This window comes from Lepisosteus platostomus, unplaced genomic scaffold (genome assembly GCF_059453375.1).
Source record: "Lepisosteus platostomus isolate fLepPlt1 unplaced genomic scaffold, fLepPlt1.hap1 Scaffold_84_H1, whole genome shotgun sequence".
Taxonomy (NCBI): domain Eukaryota; kingdom Metazoa; phylum Chordata; class Actinopteri; order Semionotiformes; family Lepisosteidae; genus Lepisosteus; species Lepisosteus platostomus.
Genome location: NW_028291696.1, coordinates 68,006 through 89,812, shown reverse-complemented (window position 1 = coordinate 89,812; position 21,807 = coordinate 68,006). Strand labels below are relative to the sequence as shown.

At 43.9% G+C, this 21,807-nt stretch overlaps 7 non-coding genes and 1 pseudogene across 7 annotated transcripts; 2 read left to right on the top strand and 6 right to left on the bottom strand.

Annotated features, from left to right (window-relative positions):
* Positions 1-700: 700 nt before the first annotated feature.
* On the bottom strand, positions 701-773 carry trnar-ucu (transfer RNA arginine (anticodon UCU)). The gene has a single exon. It is a non-coding gene; the product is annotated as a tRNA-Arg (tRNA).
* A 1,935-nt stretch (positions 774-2,708) lies between these two features.
* On the bottom strand, positions 2,709-2,781 carry trnar-acg (transfer RNA arginine (anticodon ACG)). The gene has a single exon. It is a non-coding gene; the product is annotated as a tRNA-Arg (tRNA).
* A 1,173-nt stretch (positions 2,782-3,954) lies between these two features.
* trnak-cuu (transfer RNA lysine (anticodon CUU)) lies at positions 3,955-4,028 on the bottom strand. Its single transcript has one exon. It is a non-coding gene; the product is annotated as a tRNA-Lys (tRNA).
* A 1,174-nt stretch (positions 4,029-5,202) lies between these two features.
* On the bottom strand, positions 5,203-5,274 carry trnag-ucc (transfer RNA glycine (anticodon UCC)). Its single transcript has one exon. It is a non-coding gene; the product is annotated as a tRNA-Gly (tRNA).
* A 2,204-nt stretch (positions 5,275-7,478) lies between these two features.
* On the top strand, positions 7,479-7,584 carry LOC148631000 (U5 spliceosomal RNA; annotated as a pseudogene).
* Positions 7,585-7,699: 115 nt separating this feature from the next.
* LOC148630999 (U4 spliceosomal RNA) lies at positions 7,700-7,841 on the top strand. The gene has a single exon (XR_015934916.1). It is a non-coding gene; the product is annotated as a U4 spliceosomal RNA (small nuclear RNA).
* Positions 7,842-12,431: 4,590 nt separating this feature from the next.
* trnai-aau (transfer RNA isoleucine (anticodon AAU)) lies at positions 12,432-12,505 on the bottom strand. The gene has a single exon. It is a non-coding gene; the product is annotated as a tRNA-Ile (tRNA).
* An 830-nt stretch (positions 12,506-13,335) lies between these two features.
* trnag-ucc (transfer RNA glycine (anticodon UCC)) lies at positions 13,336-13,407 on the bottom strand. The gene has a single exon. It is a non-coding gene; the product is annotated as a tRNA-Gly (tRNA).
* Between the last annotated feature and the right edge of the window lie 8,400 nt (positions 13,408-21,807).

The window sequence follows — 21,807 nt, the reverse complement described above, 5'->3', positions numbered from 1 at the left end:
GATGAATTCCGAGATGTATCAGGAAATTCTACAGCAGAATGTCAGGGTGTCTGCCTGTGATCTATAACTCAAAAGACGCTGGGTCATGCAGCATGACAAAAACAAAGGAGTACATCAACAACAGAGTGGCTGAAACAGAAGAAATTCCGTATGTTGGGATGGCCAAGTAAGAGTCCTGACCCCAATCCCATTGAAGTGCTGTGGCGTGATCTGAAGCAGGCCATTCAGCGCAAGACATCCCAAAAATATACATGAACTGAAACAGTTTTGCATAGAGGAATAGGCCAAAATACCTCCTAACCGCTGCTCAGGTCTGACAAGCCGCTACAGAAAGTGGGGGTTGAGGTCTTTGTCATAAAGGAGGTTCCACTAGCTCCTTAATATAAGGGTTCACGTACTTTTTCCATCAATGACCTTGATTGTTTAAACCATTTGGTCAATAAAGAAACAGCAATGTCAAATGTTGGGCGTGTGTTGTTTGTGAAATCAGACTCTCTTTATTAATTATTATGACTTAGATAAAGATAAGATCACATGTTAGGAGCCATTCATGCAGAAATCCACATCATTCTGAAGGGCTGTTTACAAAAGTTTTTCTCCCAACTGTATGTGAGAGAAAAGCAGAGATGCTCACTGAGTAAGGTGGGGTTGCAGCTTTGCAAATCACAAGGACATTTGTATGCTCAAAATGGGACAGGAGCATCCCAGATGGGACTCAAACCCACAATCCCTGGCTTAGAAGGCCAGTGCCTTATCCATTAGGCCACTGGGGCACACTGGATTGGGTCGATCACGCTGATGAAGAGCCAGTTTAGTTTTCCTTTGCTTTTTCAAAGGGATCCCCAAAATTAGGGAAGTTAGGCAGCAGAAGGTTTACTGTGACCTGAGAAGGACCGGCATCCAATCACGGTGGTACACACACACGCTCTCACTCATCTGAGCTACACGGCTACCAAGATGATCTCAGGTGCGCCGAGCTGGTACGGAACATATTGAACTGATCGACGGCGAATTGTCTCTCAGACAGGCTTTTCACCTCTGAGCTCCCTGACTGACAGTAATCAGCTAGGTAGTGAAACAGTCAGCTGCTTCTAAGCCTTAAACAGCTTAAACAGTTTACCTTGCACAAATGCGCAAAGATTAATGATGGGGGTGCACGCTTCCAGGCGCCTTACAACTGTAGGGACTGATTAGAGACAATTCGTAGCTTGTGCTCATTTCCCTCTATTCCCCGTGTTGCAGTGGTAGGATGACGTAAATTCCTGCTTCGACACGTAACGGCATTATAATCAAGTGCAGGAGCTGAGGGCTTTAGTTTTGTTTCGTTTTCCATGGCGTTCGTAAGCGCGCAAATCAAAGGCAATTCCTGCGTCTAACACGAATGTAAATGCTTTTGAAAGTGCAGTGTGGTGCAGCTTGTAAAATCCTTGTCCACATTTTTGGTTTGTTGATGTTTTTTCTGTCTGCCAAAGTTGCATTTTGACATCCGGACTGGGGGACTTTACCATTTGAACGTGAAGCCAGCCTTAAACCCTCTGAGGCGTGTCTGTCTGACGGCACGAATCTTGTGAAAGGTATTTTTTTTAACGAAGACCAACTTTAAAAAGGTTTCCGCAGCCACCTCGCAGTCCGTGTTTGATTATAGGAGGAATGCGGCGGCGTTGAGCTCGCATTTGTCGTGCTCGAGTGGTTAAGGTGATGGGCTCGAAATGCGTTGGGGCTTCCCCGCGCAGAGTCGAAACCTGCCGACTCCGGCGTCTGCCGCACGTCGCCTTGTGCCTGCGCGGCAGAGGCGAAGTGCCGCTTCTCCTTTCCTGGTACTATAACAACGCGAAATCGTTTGGACCCGCTGCCGTGGAAATCAATTCTTCAGATAACCACGCATTTTGCGTTCGAACCTCTGGTGCTCTACTTATGCCTTTGAAAACCTAATGAATAAAGCTGAAAGAACCGACACGATATGTAGGTGCTGGTAAAGCACGCAGTAAAGAACTGTTAACAGCAAGGGTTTCAGTGGGTTAACTGAGGAGAAGGCGTGATCGCTAATTGTTGACTTTTTATTTGGTGTAAGAAACACTCTTACTGTGCATGACGTGCAACAAATGTAGCCACAGAAATTGCATCACGCTTTCATGTATGCTATTGCAGACACCAACGTTGCCTAGATAGAAAACCGAAATAGCCGTGGGTTTGCTTGCTGGTCTGAAGGATCTCTCTTCGAATCTCTATCATTTGTCAATGAAAGTAAAAGGCGCTGCAATCTCATACGTTCAGAATCAAACCCGCAGCTGTTGTTCGACTTTATTTCTTGACTAATTACAACTGAGTGTCGCATGAGCAGTTACGTAAACTTGTCTGGTATATTTGAACACAAATGCCGTTCTTCAATTAAAACTAACAGTACATTGTCAGGGACATTCAGTTCTATACAAACAAGAGACAGACAAGAGAATATTTCTACCGTTCATGTGGACTACGTGTTGACTTACTGATCGGAATAATTGAAAGGTTCGGGCTCATAGCCGATGCAGTGCGTGCTAATTAGAACAGCAACGCTGAGCTCTCAGCACCGTACTGAGCCCAGGTGTTTTTCTAAAGCTGTCAGGTGCAGTTCATTTACATGAAGGAAATCTCTTACTGGGTACGATTGCAATGCAGTAAGTAGCACAGACTACTTAGGGAGTAGCCCGATGCGTTTAAAAACGACCTGAGCCAGGCAGGAGTCGAACCTGCAATCTCCTGATCCGTAGTCAGACGCGTTATCCATTGCGCCACTGGCCCTCATGTGACACTGCAGGACTGTAACCCAGTGAGATCAGCACTGCAACTAGTAAAATATTACCCCCGGTCCATTCTTTTCCAAAAGTGAGAAACACCTGTTTTCTACATCTTGTCTGTTTTAAAACCATATCTCTTTAAACCAAACCAAGAGTTTGTCTTTTGCACTGATATTCTGATTCATTTCGATTTCAAAGAAAAAAAAAACATAATCTTCCAAAGCATCATAAAATTGTCCATTCTTCCAGACTCTACTTCTCTCTTGTAGTAGTACAGCAGACCTTTCCAGGTGAGCAGATCACAGAGTCCGAAATATGCTTCCTCCATCAAGCAAAGTACCTGAACATGACTCTGTCTTCATAAAAGCGCCCCTGTAATAAAGAAATTAAATCCGAAATCAAGAGGGCAGTTGCCTACTGAAGTTCAAGAAGTCATCAATTTTAACCTAGCAACACATTAAAGGCTGCATCTATACAAGTACGATTCTAGAAATGCTCACCAGATTACGTTTTAAGAAGGAACTGCGCCTCAGGTTCCGCCGAGATCTTAACTCGGATGGCAGGATTCAGAGTCCGGAGTGTGGACTGATGGCGCACGGAGGGTCCACATACTGTGGATCCCTCAGTTTTCTTCCGCGTGTTTAAACCGCCAGCGTGTGACTCCCCTGTCCCCGTGACCTCATTGCTCTGCTCTCTCCTCTGTGCAGCCGAGCCCGATTCACGGTAAAGTGAAAAAAAAAGATGCCCTCAACGTGGGATTTACTCTGGATCGAGGATAGATGTCACCTTTTTATCGTTGAACAGGATGTATGTGATGTGGCGACTAGGTTCAATTTTGTATCCTCTTTAAAAGATTAAGGACTGGGGTGAGCGTGATTTACCACCCTTTCAGCTAAGAACCCGACATGAGCACCGTTTAAGCTGCATAGACTCGGTCGTTTAACTCTTCTCCATTAGCAGGGTTAAGGTTAAAGAAAAAAATCATTGCTGACTTCTTTTTTTTTGCCAGCCGCTAGCGCTGATTAGCAATGTTTGTATTTCATGTTTTGCAAGTTCCATCCATTTTAAGAAAAACAAGTCGCGTTAAAGACAGGAAATGAATACTTGCATTTAATTAAGTCTAGCCGTAGGCGGTTGTCTGTAAGGACCAGTTCTGTTCGAGAAGACAGAACAAAGAAGGCACCACTGGGATTCGGACTCAGGATCTCCTGTTTAAGAGACAAGCGCTTTAACCAACTAAGCCACGGCGCCCCGGGAGGGTTGTCCTTTTGCAGCCACTTGGACACACCACTCAGACACATCTGCATTCGGTGTGTGCTCCGCCTGCTCGCTGAGCAAGTTGCCACCTTTACATACAATAGCAACATCGACACCAAGAGAAAGGATGACAAATGGCTTTTATCTGGAACTTTTCACGTCCAAGGAGCTCAATGTGCTTTCTGTGTACAACAGGGCCACTGAACTCCACACTGGCCACTGAACCACAGCAGTGGCTTGCTGGCTTGACATCTCCCAAGGAAAATGTTGAAATCGCATGTGGAACAGGAAAATGACCCTCGAGTACGAGGGGAAAAAAAAGAAAAAGATCATCTGGAGCGCGCCAACCCATGTCCGGACAGCCCAGTTTCGCCGACAAGGTGGCTGAGTGGTTGAGGTGATGGACTGCTAAGCCATTGTGCTCTGCACGCATGGGTTCGAATCCCATTCTCATCGCTCTCCATGTCTGACACGTGTGCCTGTTCGACGTCGGCCCTCCTGTTGTTTGCTCTGGTGCTAGAGCCGTACATTTTCTAGCGGTGGCTGAACATGGTATAGTAGGCCAACGTCGGTATCGTGCAGTGACAGTAACAGTACTTACTGCGCCCCATAAGAAATCGTTTGTCCCTGTTCAAAAGAGATTGTGCGATGTCCTGCGGCGTTCGCAAAGCAAACCTTTGACAGTTTGAAAAGAGGAATTTATTCTGCTTACTGTGCGTGCAGTAGTTACAAAGTTGAACGTCTTTACACGATCTGCTGCAGTTTTCAGTGGGCGGGCTTTGTCAAATGGCTTGAAAAAACGCACTGTGTTTCGGCTCGGTAAACATCATGAGAAGTGTCCTGCATGTTTTCTGTGTATAGCTGTCTTTTAACGCATACAGAATTCATTCGAAATCATTGATTTCTACAATTAACAAAGGGTCCCTTTTTGAACCTGCGAGAAGCATTCTTTCAATGTAACAGATTTACTCCGGGAAAAGGCAGCATGACATTGAGAGTAGCTCAAGCTTTCAGCACCCGTATCAGACTGCGTGTAGGCAGACACCGCTCAGAATCCCCTGTAAGATTCTCCCTCAATTCCGTTTTGCAGTGCTTTAGCTCTTTCAAAAGGCTTCGCTTTGCTAGTCACAATCCAAGGCTCATGACAGCATTTGAAAACATTCACCACTGTATTGGCCAGGAATCGAACCTGGGTCAACTGCTTGGAAGGCAGCTATGCTCACCACTATACCACCAATGCACGCCCGCAGGAAGCCTGCAGGACACCACCAGAGAATGCTTTTTTTAAAAAATTTTTTATTAAACAGAATTTACAAATACAAATACAACAAGAGGATCAGAGTCATGTACAAGAGAAAAAAAACACAGCAGAAAAAAGCATTTAACTACCAGAGGTATTTAAGTAATTATGTGATCAAATTGTATATTTTACACGCATCATATTTTCCTTGCTTTAATATTTCTCAATTATTTATAAACTTTAGTTTCAACATGCATGCGTTTCCTGTAAAAAATAAAACTCAGCACACAGTTTTTCTTTTAACAACATTTCGAGTACCTCTGGCATTCATGAGAAAGACATACACAAAAGCAAATAACTAACTCTAAGACTGTCTAAACTATTGAGTTTTTCAAAGAACCAGAACTATAACAGTCCTTAACACTTAACTACACCATTCCAAACTAACACTAAAGAAACACTAGTATATACTGGTATAACAAATAAAACCAAACATAATCATTAACTGAGCAGTCACTGGGAGCAAATCTCCTTCCCGTCCACAAAGGCCCTCGCTCCCACAAAGTAGGCTCTCCTCCCCTCTCTTCTGGCAGCTTCAACCTGGGGCCACAGCTGGTTCCTGGTGCTCCTGTCTGCGGCAGACAGGTCCTCTGCAAACCTCAGTTTGTTCCCATTCAAATACTCATTCCCCCTCGCCGCTCGCCACAGCATGTCCCTCGCCGTCCTCTTGGTGAACTGTATTATAATCGATCTGGGGCGCACTTACTCAGTTCGCTCAGACATGTTCGCTCTCCCGAGCCTGTGAACAAAGTCAATGGCCGATATTACGTCCTCCTGGTCCGGCAGGGTCCTTTTACAGATACCCTTCACTGTTGCAACAAGGTCCTTATCACGTTCCTCTTTAACTCCAAATAATTTTAAATTCCATCATCGACGGTTTCTATCTACATCGTTCACTTTCAATTCAAGTTCTTTAATATGCTTTTCTTGTTCGGTATTTACTTGTTTAAGAACTTTTACTTCACTCTTTAAGTCTTCAACCTCTTTAAACACACAGTCCATGGACTTTTTATGACTTTCGATTGCGACTGTATTAGATCGAATCATTTCCTTCAGCTCACCCATGCTCTGTGCCATCATGTTGAAGATGTTGGTCTGGAGCTCCTCCAGCGTCAGGTCGCCCCTTCCTCTCTTGGCTGCCGGGGTTTTCACAGGTGTGCTGGGCAGGGACTCCGGCTCTTCCTCTGAGTCTCACTTGGGCTGCGAGCGCTCGCGTACGAGCGCATCTCCAGCACTCTTTCCACGTCCCCTCCAGCTGCTTCACTTTTCCCTTTAGTTGCCATCAATTTTCTTGTAGTGCTAAACATATACGATTGAGGTATCTTAGATTTCTCCTTCGAAGACCCAGCACTCTCTTTTCTTTTCTCAGTGTTACTCATATCGAAATTCTTAAATCTAAAAAAAATCGTTTTTTTTTCTTTCAGTTATAACTGAAGTTTAAACAACTACTGTTAAGTCCTTATTTTTCAGTAGTCAAAAAAAGCAAAAATTAACATTCAGGTCATGAAAAACTCAAAAAAAACTCCTCAACCACTAAACTTTACCTCCCACCCCTGAGCGCCATCTTGAACGCCCCTACCACCAGAGAATGCTCACGATTTCGGAAGCTGTCTCCGGGACGTGCTAATTCCGCACATCCTGAATAAATCATGATATAGTTAGTTGCTGTAGCTAGACGTTCAAATGAGTTTCATGGCCAGATGGACTGTTTCCTCCAGCGGTATAGTATTGCAGTTAGACAGCACGATGCCTGCAAGACTATGTCACGCTAAACGCCACAGATTTCCGAGGGTTAGGGTTAGGGTTAGGCTCTTATTATGGCGATTGTGGCCGTCTGCTCTGCGAGTCCTCGGTCTCCGGCCGTCTGATTGGCGCTCTTTTCTTTGGGGGGCGGGAAGTGTCCGGCCGCAGGGGATCTTGGGACCTAGCTTTGCATAGCGGCTTCCCAGAGTGCGTCGTTTCCTGCACACTGTGGCCGGGTGTTTTCCGAGTTATCGCACGGATTGGGCACGCCCGCAAGCCGAGAGCCGCAGGCGATGAGCCCGGAGCTGAACGGGCCCCACTGGCTCATTTGTAAGGCCAGGTGCATTGCCAACCACGACCGGCAGGTCAGAGGCTTTGAAGGCGGCCTGGGCTCCTGAAGCTGTGCAGCCACACACTCTACAAATCTTTCGCCTTTTACTAAAGATTTCCGTGGAGAGGAGCATGAATTCCATGCAATTTTTGTGCTTCCCTGCCTTCAGGTGGGGCGCAGCTGGGCTGGTCAAAGAGAGAAAACAGAAATATGAAGCATTTCAGCAACGACATGCCATGAGACGATTGATAACGATCTCCATAGGATCCCCACGGTTGCCTGGCAACCGTCAGCTTTGCGCAGTGGCAGTATCGTAGCCTGTGAGGTTTAGCCGAGGCGCGATTATTGCTAGTTGAAAACTTTTCCCAATACCCCGCTTCCGCTGGTTTGCAATGCAATCGGCGAAAGCAATTTTTGACAGTCTCGTCAGAGAATGAGGAAGGTGTTTAAAGACAGATTTTGTCATGGTAACATCATGGTAGAAAGAAACGAGCTTGTTACGTCTCAACAGAAACGCTCTTTAGCTCTTTCAGCGTTATGCAGAGAACAGCGTCTGTCGAGATCACTTTTGAGTCAGCGCGAAACGCCGTGTGCTGTCAGTTTGATTTCATATTGTTCGTAGCGGCGCCCGGCTTTTGTCTGTCAAACGTTAGGTTGCGCTTCTTCATGCTGCATCGTCGGCATGAGTGGAGCTTTTTAAACGTCTGTACTTAATGCGCCCCATAAGAAATGGTTTGTCCCCGTTCAAAAGAGATTGTGCGATGTCCTGCAGCATTCGCAAAGCAAACCTTTGACAGTTTGAAAAGACGAATTTATTCTGCTTCCTGTGCGTGCAGTAGTTACAAAGTTGAACGTCTTTACACGATCTGCTGCAGTTTTCAGTGGGCGGGCTCTGTCAAATGGCTTGGAAAAACGCACTGTTTCGGCTAGGGAAACATCATGAGCAGTGTCCTGCATGTTTTCTGTGTATAGCTGTTGTGGGCATTTCTCTGTTGTTGATTCTTATTTTGTGTGTAACAAAGTGGCATTTTCATGTCCGGACGGGGAGACTTTATCATTCCGACATGAAGCCACCCTTAAGTCCTCTGAGGCGTGTCTGTCTGCAAGGCTTGTATTTTGGAAATGTTTTTTGAAACGGAGAACAACTTTGAAATAGGCTTCCGCCGGCGCCTCGCGATCCAGGTAAGATTGTAGCAAGAACGCAGTGGGGACAGGGCTTGCTGTAGTCGTGGCCGAGTGGTTAAGGCGATGGACTAGAAATCCATTGGGGTCTCCCTGCACAGGTTCGAATCCTGCCGACTATGTTGTCCGCCTCCAGTCGGTGTGTTCCGGCGCAAGCAAAGAGGCGCGAATGAGGAATGGGCCCCTGAGACAGTCATTTGCCTGTTTCACAAATGATCGTATTTTACTAGAGATTCTGTTTGGGATTCAGATGTGCATTCGGACAGCAAACCCTTTCAAGAAATGATACGTTCTGGATGAGGTCAAAGGTGCTGGAACACTGTATTTAGGATGTGTTTGCAGTGATTGTGTGTCTCCTGCTTCAACGCAGTGATATATAGATGTGCTCCTGTAATTTATTGGTACAAGCCCAGGGCAGTAAGCAGTCTGAGGATTTATTTCCAGACGGCATAGAGCAGTGAAGCAGTGAAGTAGTGCAACACACTGGATCATTATATTATTTGAATCTATTCTACTTAAATTATTACATTATACACAACTTGAGTTCATTTTAAAAATTAAAAGGTAATGAAAGCAATGCATATTCATGAGGAAGATTATACAGATATGCATGTGATAATCTTCCTTTTATCATGTAGTGTGTCATTTGGACACTTTGTGGGCTTGAAATACAAAGAAAATCATGTTCTATGGTACAAGATAAATACAAAACTTAAGATTTTATTTTAATTAGATTTGTTTATAAAGCATAAGCAATCATTTAATACATTAATATATGTGAAAATGACATTTTAGCATCATATTACATACAGGTCTCTAGCTTCAACACAGTGATATATATATATGCTCAGTGATTTATTGGTACATGCCCAGGTCAATAATCAGAATGAGGATTTATTTCCAGACGGGCTACAGGTAGTGTTGTGAAATACTTCAACACACTGGATCGCAGATTTAGACCCCCTGCACTCTTACTCCTTAAAAACCAAAGAAATGAAGATATGTAGCAATCACATTGCAACAGGGCTGACAGTGACTTAATGCTTATACTAGTGGACTTCTGGTACCTTTAGGGTACGGTGTTCCCTGAAGGGCTCTCAAACCCCGCATTTCAGATGCCTAGCTGTTTCGCTGATGTGTTGCACCTCAGAATCACTTTTAAACCTTACCTCTGGTATCTTTAATCCCTATTGCTCAACGCATGGTGAAAGTATTGCATAAATGTGTCTGAAAATGAGCAATGGGCACCTGAGAGACTCATTTGCCTGTTTCACAAATGATCATATTTGACTAGAGATTCTGTTTGGGATTCAGTTGTGCATTCTGACAGCAATCGCTTTCAAAAAACGATACATTCTGGATGAGGTCAAGGTGCAGGAACACTGTATTTAGGATGTGTTTGCACTTATTCTGTGTCTCTAGCTTCAACACAGCGATATATGTATATGCTCACTGATTTTTTGGTACATGCCCAGGGCAATAATCATTATGAGGAATTATTTCCAGATGTGCTAGGGGTAGTGTTGTGAAATACTTCAACACACTGGATCGCAGGTTTAAACCGCCTGCACTCTTACTCCTTAAAAACCAACAAATGCAGATATGTAGCAATCATATTGTAGCAGACACTCATTTGCCTGTTTCACAAATGATCATATTTTACTAGAGATTCTGTTTGGGATCCGGATGTGCATTCTGACCGCAATCTCCTTATCGCGGCTTTGCCCTTCTTGGCTCTTTGGACAATATCTCCATCTTGTGGTCGTTGTTGGTAATGTCTAGACAACATCTCCATCTTGTGGTCGTTGTTGGTAATGTCTTCTTATGCCCTTTTTTATTTTAATTCTCTATTAGTTGATTCTAGAATCTCTACAATGGAGTTGAAAACATCAGTTTTATAGCAGACAATATGACATTATTTATAGTCCAATAAGAAACTTATTACCCTGTTTTTAACATAATAACAAATTAAAATTGATTAAAACTAAGTTTGGAACACCAGGGAACATAACAAATGATTTTTAGGAAAACCATGAGGTTCTCTGTGTCCGATGCCTGCAAGGGGAGAAAGCTAGAATCCTTTGATTTTTTCAAAATTTGAAAATAAACATCATTTAACAACAGCTTTCATTCCTAGGAGTGAAAAACAACCATTTTTGAAGACATATTAGTTTCTAAAACACTACAATAAAGTTAAAAACATCCGTTTTATATTACATTATTTTGTGTGAAATTTGTCATTTTTTGCACTATTTTTAATAAAATCTCTAATTAAAAGTGATTAAAATTAAGTTTGGAACAACAAGGAACACAAAAAAAAAGATTTTAAGGAAAAAAATGATGTCTTCTGTGCCAGGTGCCTGCAAGGGGAGAAAGCTAGAATCCTACCCAGGCTCCTGGAGCTCTGTCCTGGCTAAAGGAGGGTGAATCCATCCCCTTCAAAGCTCCATGAAAAAATGATATTTTTAAATTTGAAAAAAAAACATTATAGAACAACATCTCTTGGTCCACAGAGAGCAACAATCCAACTTTGAAGAAAATCCATTGACTGATCCCCGAATCCTGAAGTTTCTTCGCATGATATCGGGCTTGCAACCACTTTCTGGAAAACGATGAAAAATGCCAAAAATGAAAAAGAAGTTATCAATTCTAGAGCCTAAGAGGAAAACAAGACAAATGTATATCTCCAAATAATTTTATGTGCTTCAGAAGAGCCCATACATGCATACATGAAACCACGCCCGTTTGCACGTAAGCAGACATGGTTGCACAAACGACTGCATGAAAGCACGCATGCATGCGAAGTCATCCTGTTGAGCATTTGAAAAGCCGCACCACGCCGCACTTGAAATAGCTCTTACATTAGTGGTAGACGCAGGAATCGCCTTTTTATTTACGCTCTTACCAACGCGATGGAAAGCAAAACAAAGCAAAGCAGAGCAAAACAAAACAAACAAACGAAAACCTTCACGTCCCGCACTTGCATATAACGCCGTTACGTGCCCAAGCGGTATTGTACGTCATCCTAGCACTGCACCCCGGGGCGTAAGGTATATGGGAACGAGCACACGCCACGAATTGTCTCGAATCACTCCCTACAGCTGTAAGGCGCCTTGAAGCCTGCACCCCCAACATTCTTCTTTGCGCATCTGTGAAAGGTAAACTCTTGAGCAAACTCTGAACCAGCTCTAAGGAAACTAATCTGATTAGACGTTACTTTGACTCATCTTTTTACTCTCAGTGCTGGATTGCTCAAACTCCAGCTAGGGTTAGGTTTAACATTCCCACACTACTAAGACACTTTGTTTACGCTCAGTGCTGGATTTTGGGAACTTCAGGACGAGTGGGAATTTTCTCCTATCTGTCAATTCTGTTTTGTTTTGGAGACTCTTGGCTGCCTATATTGTACAGTGCAGCGTGAAGGAAACATTTTCCAAAACTGTGTCAGCTCAAAAGTTGTAAGAAAACCTCTCCAGCTGCTTTACCTCTCTTCATTTTTGTCATTTAATGTGACAATCGATGTATAACTGGAGCCTCACATATGCAAATGGTGAGGCTCCAGTTCGACACCACTTTACAGTATATGACAAAAGCATGGCAGACTGTGCCGGACCAGCTGGTAACTTCCGCTTATTTTGACCATATTAAACATTGGAAATCTTCCCACTTGCATTTGTGACACTTGATTTTGGCTCCACCTAAGACACTCTTAAATCTTCAAACACTTTTCTCTTCTCCCGCAACACTCTTGTCTGTCGGCACTGTGTGGCAGCGTTGCAGGACAACCCATCTCACCACGGAAAGGAACCTAACAGCTTTGGTAAGAGAGGAGAAGAGGACATGGCCCGTACGGGGCTCGAACCCTCGACCTTGGCGTTATTAGCACCACGCTCTAACCAACTGAGCTAACCGGCCTCATGAGAGTGCCCCTCTCTGTGCTGCAAAAAATCGAACTCAGGGAATTTCTTTTGTCCTCCTTTGAATAGAAAGCCGTGTAATTCAGTGTACGGGCTTTCTCATGCAGTTTCATGGTTTCACAGCATTATTCAGCTGATTTTAAATGTACCTGAAGGAGAAACATTATTGAAGACCATCAATTACCAAGAGCCTTTGTCAAAGGTTTTGGTGGTCATTTTTAATGACCACAGAGCACTATGACCTCGGTTTTACATCTCATCCAAAAGACAGCGCCCTTTTACAACACAGCTTCTCCGTCACTATATTGGGAGATTGGGACCCGCACAGACCTCAGGGTGAGCGCCTCCCCGCTGGCCCCATTAACACCACTTCCAGCTGGAAGCTTTGTTTTTCCCTGTAGCTCACCCTCATCCAGGTACTGACCTGGCTCACACCTGCTTAGCTTCAGTGGGTTTTCAGTTGCGAGTTGCAAAAGTTGGGATGCAAGTGATGGAGCCGTTCGCTGCAAAAGCCACTGCATTGGCCAAGAATCGAAACCAAGCCTCCTGCGTGGCAGGCGAGAGTTCTAACAATGAACCACCAATGCTCAATGCCTGTACCTTCAAAAAAGACGCTTTTTTGGTGCTGTGTGCAAAAAGCGTCGACATCTACTTCCAGCTGCAAAATGCCATCCGCGGACGCTGTGAATTTATTTATTTAGACACCGCTCAGAATCCCCTGTAAGATTCTCCTTCAATTCCGTTTTGCAGTGCTTTAGCTCTTTCAAAAGGCTTTGCTTTGCTAGTCACAATCCAAGGCTTGTGACAGCATTTGAATACACTTGCCACTGCGTTGGCCGGGAATCGAACCCGGGTCAACTGCTTGGAAGGTAGCTATGCTCACCACTATACCACCAACACATGCCCGGGGGATCCCTCCAGGACACCACCAGAGAATGCTCACGATTTCAGAAGCTGTCTCCGGGACGTGCTGATTCCACACATCCTGAATAAATCATGTTATTGTTAGTTGCTGTAGCTAGACGTTCAAATGAGTTTCATGGCCAGATGGACTGTGTCCTCAAGTGGTATAGTATTGCAGTAAGACAGCACGATGCCTGCAAGACTATGTCACGCTAAACGCCACAGATTGAGTTTGTCCGTTCGTGTCAGTCGTCCTGCAGCCACGGGAAGTGGGACACAAACATGCTGCAATGCTTTCAAGACATTAGGATTTGTTTGTGCAACATCTGAGAAGAGTACTTGTGGCTTGAATGTGACTGACCAAGGTGTTTAAAGACAGAGACTGAAAACTGTTAAAGGATGAGTCAAAGTAACGTCTAATCGGATTAGTTTCCTTAGAGCTGGTTCAGAGTTTGCTCAAGAGTTTACCTTTCACAGATGCGCAAAGAAGAATGTTGGGGGTGCACGCTTCAAGGCGCCTTACAGCTGTAGGGAGTGATTTCAGACGATTCGTGGCGTGTGGTTATCTGAAGACTTGCTTTCCATGGCAGCGGGTCCAAGCGATTTCGCGTTGTTATAGTACCAGGAAAGGAGAAGCGGCACTTCGCCTCTGCCGTGCAGGCACAAGGCGACGTGCGGGAGACGCCGGAGTCGACAGGTTTCGAACCTGCGCGGGGAAGCCCCAACGCATTTCGAGCCCATCGCCTTAACCACTCGACCACGACAAAAGCACGACTTGTGGCGTGTACTCATTCCCATATACCGTAGGCCCCGGGGTGCAGTGCTAGGATGACGTACAATACCGCTTGGGCACGTAACGGCGTTATATGCAAGTGCGGGACGTGAGGGTTTTGCGTTTGTTCGTTTTGTTTTGCTCTGCTTTGCTTTGTTTTAGTTTCCATCGCGTTGGTAAGAGCGTAAATAAAAAGGCGATTCCTGTGTCGACCACTAATGTAAGAGCTATTTCAAGTGCGCCGTGGTGCGGCTTTTCAAATGCTTAACAGGATGATTTCACATGCACGCGTGCTTTCATGCAGTCGTGTGTGCAACCATGTCTGCTTACGTGCAAACGGGCGTGGTTTCATGTATGCAAAAAACTTTCCTGGGCTCTTCTGAAGCACATAAAATTATTTGGAGATATACATTTGTCTTATTTTCCTCTTAGGCTCTAGAATTGATAACTTTTTTTTCATTTTTGGCATTTTTCATCATTTTCCAGAAAGTGGTTGCAAGCCCGATATCATGCGAAGAAACTTCAGGATTCGGGGATCAGTCAATGGATTTTCTTCAAAGTTGGATTTTTGCACTCTGTGGACCAAGAGATGTTGTTCTATAAAGTTTTTTTTTTCAAATTTAATAAAATCATTTTTTCATGGAGCTTTGAATGGGATGGATTCACCCTCCTTTAGCCAGGACAGAGCTCCAGGAGCCTGGGTAGGATTCTAGCTTTCTCCCCTTTCAGGCACCTGGCACAGAAGACATCATTTTTTTCCTTAAAATCTTTTTTTTTTGTGTTCCTTGTTGCTCCAAACTTAATTCTATTCACTTTTAATTAGAGATTATATTAAAAATAGTGCAATAAATGACTAATTTCACTAAAAATACTAAAAGTAATATAAAACAGATGTTTTTAACTTTATTGTAGTGTTTTAGAAACTAATATGTCTTCAAAAATGGTTATTTTTCACTCCTAGGAATGAAAGCTGTTGTTATATGATGTTTATTTTCAAATTTTGAAAAAGCAAAGGATTCTAGCTTTCTCCCCTTGCAGGCATCGGACACAGAGAACGTCATGGTTTTCCTAAAAATCATTTTTTATGTTCCCTGGTGTTCCAAACTTAGTTTTAATCAATTTTAATTTGTTGTGTTACAAACAGGGTAATAAAGTCTTAATTGGACTATAACTAATGTCATATTGTCTGCTACAAAACTGATATTTTCAGCTCTATTGTAGAGATTCTAGAATCAACTAATAAAGAATTGAAATAAAAAAAGGGCTTAAGAAGACATTACCAACAACGACCACATGATGGAGATATTGTCTAGACATTACCAACAACGACCACAAGATGGAGATATTGTCTAGACATTACCAACAACGACCACAAGATGGAGATATTTTCCAAAGAGGCAAGAGGGGCAAAGCTGCGATAAGGTAAAATCATTTTTTGAAAGAGATTGTTGTCAGAATGCACATCCGTATCCCAAACAGAATCTCTAGTAAAATATGATCATTTGTGAAACAGGCAAATGAGTGTCAGCTACAATATGATTGCTACATATCTGCATTTGTTGGTATTTAAGGAGTAAGAGTGCAGGTTTAAACCTGCGATCCAGTGTGTTGAAGAATTTCACAACACTACCTCTAGCACATATGGAAATAAATCCTCATAATGATTATTGCCCTGGGCATGTACCAAAAAATCAGTGAGCATATATATATATATCACTGGGTTGAAGCTAGAAACACAGAATAACTGCAAACACATCCTAAATACAGTGTTCCAGCACCTTTGACCTCATCCAGAACGTATCATTTCTTGAAAGGGATTGCTGTCCGAATGCACATCTGAATCCCAAACAGAATCTCTAGTAAAATACGATCATTTGTGAAACAGGCAAATGACTGTCTCAGGGGCCCATTTCTCATTGTCAGACACATGTATGCAATGCTTTCACTGTGCATTGAGCAATAGGGATCAAAAACACCGCAGGTAAGGTTAGAAGTCATGTTCTATGATCATTTCTTTCAGCATTAGGGACTAAATATACTAAACGTATGATGCTAAAATGTTATTTTTACATATATTAATGTAATAAATGATTGCTTATGCTTTATAAACAAATCTAATTATAATAAAAGCTTAAGTTTTGTATTTATCTTGTACCATAGAACATGATTTTCTTTGTATTTCAAGCCCACAAAGTGTCCAAATGATGCACCTTTGACCTCATCCAGAACGTATCATTTCTTGAAAGGGATTGCTGTCCGAATGCACATCTGAATCCCAAACAGAATCTCTAGTAAAATACGATCATTTGTGAAACAGGCAAATGACTGTCTCAGGGGCCCATTTCTCATTGTCAGACACATGTATGCAATGCTTTCACTGTGCATTGAGCAATAGGGATCAAAAACAGAATGGAAACAGACGAGGCTGGGATTTGAACCCATGCGTACAAAGCACAATGGATTAGCAATCCATTGCCTTAACCACTCGGCCACCTCATCAACAAAACTGGGCTGTCCCAACTGGGTTGGCGTGCTCCAGATGATCTTTTTCTTTTTTTTCCCTCGTACTCGGGGGTCATTTTCCTGTCTCACATGCGATTTCAACATTTTCCTTGGGAGATGTCAAGCCAGCAAGCCACTGCTGTGGTTCAGTGGCCAGCGTGGAGTTCAGTGGCCCTGTTGTACACAGAAAGCACATTGAGCTCCTTGGACATGAAAAGTTCCAGATAAAAGCCATTTGTCATCCTTTCTCTTGGTGTCGATGTTGCTATTGTATGTAAAGGTGGCAACTTGCTCAGCGAGCAGGCGGAGCACACACCGAATGCAGATGTGTCTGAGTGGTGTGTCCAAGTGGCTGCAAAAGGACAGCACTCCCGGGGTGCTGTGGCTTAGTTGGTTAAAGAGCCTGTCTAGTAAGCAGGAAGCCCTGGGTCTGAATCCCAGTGGATAACTGCCTACGGCTAGACTTAATTAAATGCAAGTATTCATTTCCTGTCTTTAACACAACTTGTTTTTCTTAAAATGGATGCAACTTGCAAAACATGAAATACAAACCTTGCTAATCAGCGCTAGCAGCTGGCAAAAAAAAAAGAAGTCAGCAATGTTTTTTTTCTTTAACCTTAACCCTGCTAATGGAGAAGAGTTAAACGACCGAGTCTATGCAGCTTAAACGGTGCGCACGTCGGGTTCTTAGCTGAAAGGGTGGTAAATCACGCTCACCCCAGTCCTTAATCTTTTAAAGAGGATACAAAATTGAACCTAGTCGCCACATCACATACATCCTGTTCAATGATAAAAAGGTAACATCTATCCTCGCTCCAGAGTAAATCTCACGTTGAGGGCATATTTTTTTTCACTTTACCGTGAATCGGGCTCGGCTGCACAGAGGAGAGAGCAGAACAATGAGGTCACGGGGACAGGGGAGTCACACGCTGGCTGTTTGAACACGCGGAAGATCACTGAGGGATCCACAGTATATGGACCCTCCGTGCGCAATCAGTCCGCACTCCGGACTCTGAATCCTGCCATCCGAGTTAAGATCTCGGCAGAACCTGAAGCGCAGTTCCTTCTTAAAACGTAATCTGGTGAGCATTTCTAGAATCGTACTTGTATAGATGCAGCCTTTAATGTGTTGCTAGGTTAAAATTGATGACTTCTTGTTCAGTAGGCAACTGCCCTCTTGATTTCAGATTGAATTTCTTTATTACAGGGGCGCTTTTATGATGACAGAGTCATGTTCAGGTACTTTGCTTGATGGAGGAAGCTCATTTCGGACTCTGTGATCTGCTCACCTGGAAAGGTCTGCTGTACTACTACAAGAGAGAAGTAGAGTCTGGAAGAAGGGACAATTTTATGATGCTTTGGAAGGTAGTTTTTTTTTCTTTGAAATCGAAATGAATCAGAATATCAGAGCAAAAGACAAACTCTTGGTTTGGTTTAAAGAGATATGGTTTTAAAACAGACAAAATGTAGAAAACAGGTGTTTCTCACTTTTGGAAAAGAATGGACCGGGGGTATTTTACTAGTTGCAGTGCTGAGCTCACCGGGTTGCAGTCCTGCAGTGTTGCACCAGGGTCAGTGGTGCAATGGATAACACGTTTGACTATGGATCAGGAGATTGTAAGTTCGACTTCTGCCTGGCTCGGGTCGTTTTTAAACGCATCAGGCTACTCCCTAAGTAGCCTGTGCTACTTACTGTATTGTAATCGTACCCAGTAAGAGATTTCCTTCATGTAAATGAACTGCACCTGACAGCTTTAGAAAAACACCTGGGCTCAGTACGGTGCTGAGAGCTCAGCGTTGCTGTTGTTCTAATTAGCACGCACTGCATCGGCTATGAACCCGAACTTTTCAATTATTCCGATCAGTAAGTCAACACGTAGTCCACATGAAAGGTAGAAATATTCTCTTGTCTGTCTCTTGTTTGTATAGAACTGAATGTCCCTGACAATGTACTGTTAGTTTTAATTGAAGAACGGCATTTGTGTTCAAATATACCAGACAAGTTTACGTAACTGCTCATGCGACACTCAGTTGTAATTAGTCAAGAAATAAAGTCGAACAACAGCTGCGGGTTTGATTCTGAACGTATGAGATTGCAGCGCCTTTTACTTCCAATGACAAATGATAGAGATTCGAAGAGAGATCCTTCAGACCAGCAAGCAAACCCACGGCTATTTCGGTTTTCTATCTAGGCAACGTTGGTGTCTGCAATAGCATACATGAAAGCGTGATGCAATTTCTGTGGCTACATTTGTTGCACGTCATGCACAGTAAGAGTGTTTCTAACACCAAATAAAAAGTCAACAATTAGCGATCACGCCTTCTCCTCAGTTAACCCACTGAAACCCTTGCTGTTAACAGTTTTTTACTGCGTGCTTTACCAGCACCTACATATCGTGTCGGTTCTTTCAGCTTTATTCATTAGGTTTTCAAAGGCATAAGTAGAGCACCAGAGGTGCGAACGCAAAATGTGTGGTTATCTGAAGAATTGATTTCCATGGCAGCGGGTCCAAGCGATTTCGCGTTGTTATAGTACCAGGAAAGGAAAAGCGGTACTTCGCCTCTGCCGCGCAGGCACAAGGCGACGTGCGGCAGACGCCGGAGTCGGCAGGTTTCGAACCTGCGCGGGGACTCCCCAATGCATTTCGAGCCCATCGCCTTAACCACTCGAGCACGACAAATGCGAGCTCGCCGCCGCCGCATTCCTCCTATAATCAAACACGGACTGCGATTTGGCTGCGGAAACCTTTTTAAAGTTGCTCTCCGTTAAAAAAAATACCTTTCACAAGATTCGTGCCGGCAGACAGACACGCCTCAGAGGGTTTAAGGCTGGCTTCACGTTCAAATGATAAAGTCCCCCAGTCCGGATGTCAAAATGCAACTTTGGCAGACAGAAAAAACATCAACAAACCACAAATGTGGAAAAGGATTTTACAAGCTGCACCACACTGCACTTTCAAAAGCATTTACATTCGTGTTAGACGCAGGAATTGCCTTTGATTTGCGCGCTTACGAACGCCATGGAAAACGAAACAAAACTAAAGCCCTCAGCTCCTGCACTTGATTATAATGCCGTTACGTGTCGAAGCAGGAATTTACGTCATCCTACCACTGCAACACGGGGAATAGAGGGAAATGAGAACAATCTACGAATTGTCTCTAAACAGTCCCTACAGTTGTAAGACGCCTGGAAGCGTGCACCCCCATCATTAATCTTTGCGCATCTGTGCAAGGTAAACTCTGGAGCAGTCTCTGAAACGGCTCAAAGGAAACACGTGATTGATTCCATGTGCTTCTGGGGTTCATTTCTTATTTACATTTAATTCAAGGGAAAGGCTTGGGTCAGTTTCAGACGGCCTCCAACAGCGAGATTCAAGCGTCCCATCTTCAGCCCAATCTGCGCCGCCAGAACGCCAATGGCTCCTCTGGTCTCCGGGGTGCGGTTGTGACTCTGTAACCTAAAGTGTTGGTGGCAGACAAATGGAGACTAACAGGTGATGTCCTAGGACATGACTACATTGTGACACTCGGTGGGGATGGTGACCATTGCTTGGAAAAGAGTGCGAGGCCCCTTTAGAAAAACATTTTGTTAACAGGCATTCTGCCTCAGCCTAAACACCTATAGCTTGCAAAGCACATGCTATTAGACAGGCACCTCTGCAAGACCTTAAGAGTCTCTTAAACTAGTGATAGAAAGGTGTTCCCAATGGGCGATGTTCGGCTTTCAAATCATCTCTCCGTGGAAGCGCCGAGATGCAGCTGTTTAAGGCTTAGAAGCAGCTGACTGTTTCACTACCTAGCTGATCACTGTCAGTCAGGGAGCTCAGAGGTGAAAAGCCTGTCTGAGAGACAATTCGTCGTCGATCAGTTCAATATGTTCCGTACCAGCTCGGCGCACCTGAGATCATCTTGGTAGCCGTGTAGCTCAGATGAGTGAGAGCGTGTGTGTGTGTACCACCGTGATTGGATGCCGGTCCTTCTCAGGTCACAGTAAACCTTCTGCTGCCTAACTTCCCTAATTTTGGGGATCCCTTTGAAAAAGCAAAGGAAAAAAAAACTGGCTCTCATCAGCGTGATTGACCCTACCCAGTGTGCCCCAGTGGCCTAATGGCTAAGACACTGGCCTCCTAAAACAGGGATTGTGGGTTTGAGTCCCATTTGGGGTGCTCCTGTCCCATTTTGAGCGTAGAAATGTCCTTGTGATTTGCAAAGCTACAACCCGACCTTACTCAGTGAGCGTCTCTGCTTTTCTCTCACATACAGTTGGGAGAAAAACTTTTGTAAACAGCCCTTCGGAATGATGTGGATTTCTGCATGAATGGCTCCTAACATGTGATCTTATCTTTATCTAAGTCATAATAATTAATAAAGAGAGTCTGATTTAACAAACAACACACGCCCAACATTTGACATTGCTGTTTCTTTATTGACCAAATGGTTTAAACAATCAAGGTCATTGATGGAAAAAGTACGTGAACCCTTATATTAAGGAGCTAGTGGAACCTCCTTTATGACAAAAACCTCAACCCCCACTTTCTGTAGCGGCTGGTCAGACCTGAGCAGCGGTTAGGAGGTATTTTGGCCTATTCCTCTATGAAAAACTGTTTCAGTTCATGTATATTTTTGGGATGTCTTGCGCTGAACGGCCTGCTTCAGATCACGCCACAGCACTTCAATGGGATTGGGGTCAGGACTCTTACTTGGCCATCCCAAAATACGGAATTTCTTCTGTTTCAGCCACTCTGTTGTTGATGTACTCCTTTGTTTTTGTCATGCTGCATGACCCAGCGTCTTTCGAGTTTTAGATCACAGGCAGACACCCTGACATTCTGCTGTAGAATTTCCTGATACATCTTGGAATTCATCGGTCCCTCGATGATTTCAAGCCGTACAGCCTCCGCTATGCTTCCCAGGTGGGATGAGGTTTTGGAGTTGGTATGCAGTGTTTTGTTATCTCCAAACATAAGCTGTGCACATTTACCAACAAGTTCAACTTTTGTCACGTCTGTCCACAGAACATTGTTCCAGGAGTTGCTGTGGAACATCCATGTGGTCTTTAGCAAACTTGAGAGGGGCAGTGGTGGTTTTTTTGGGGGGGAGAGCAGTGGTTTCCTCCATGGTGA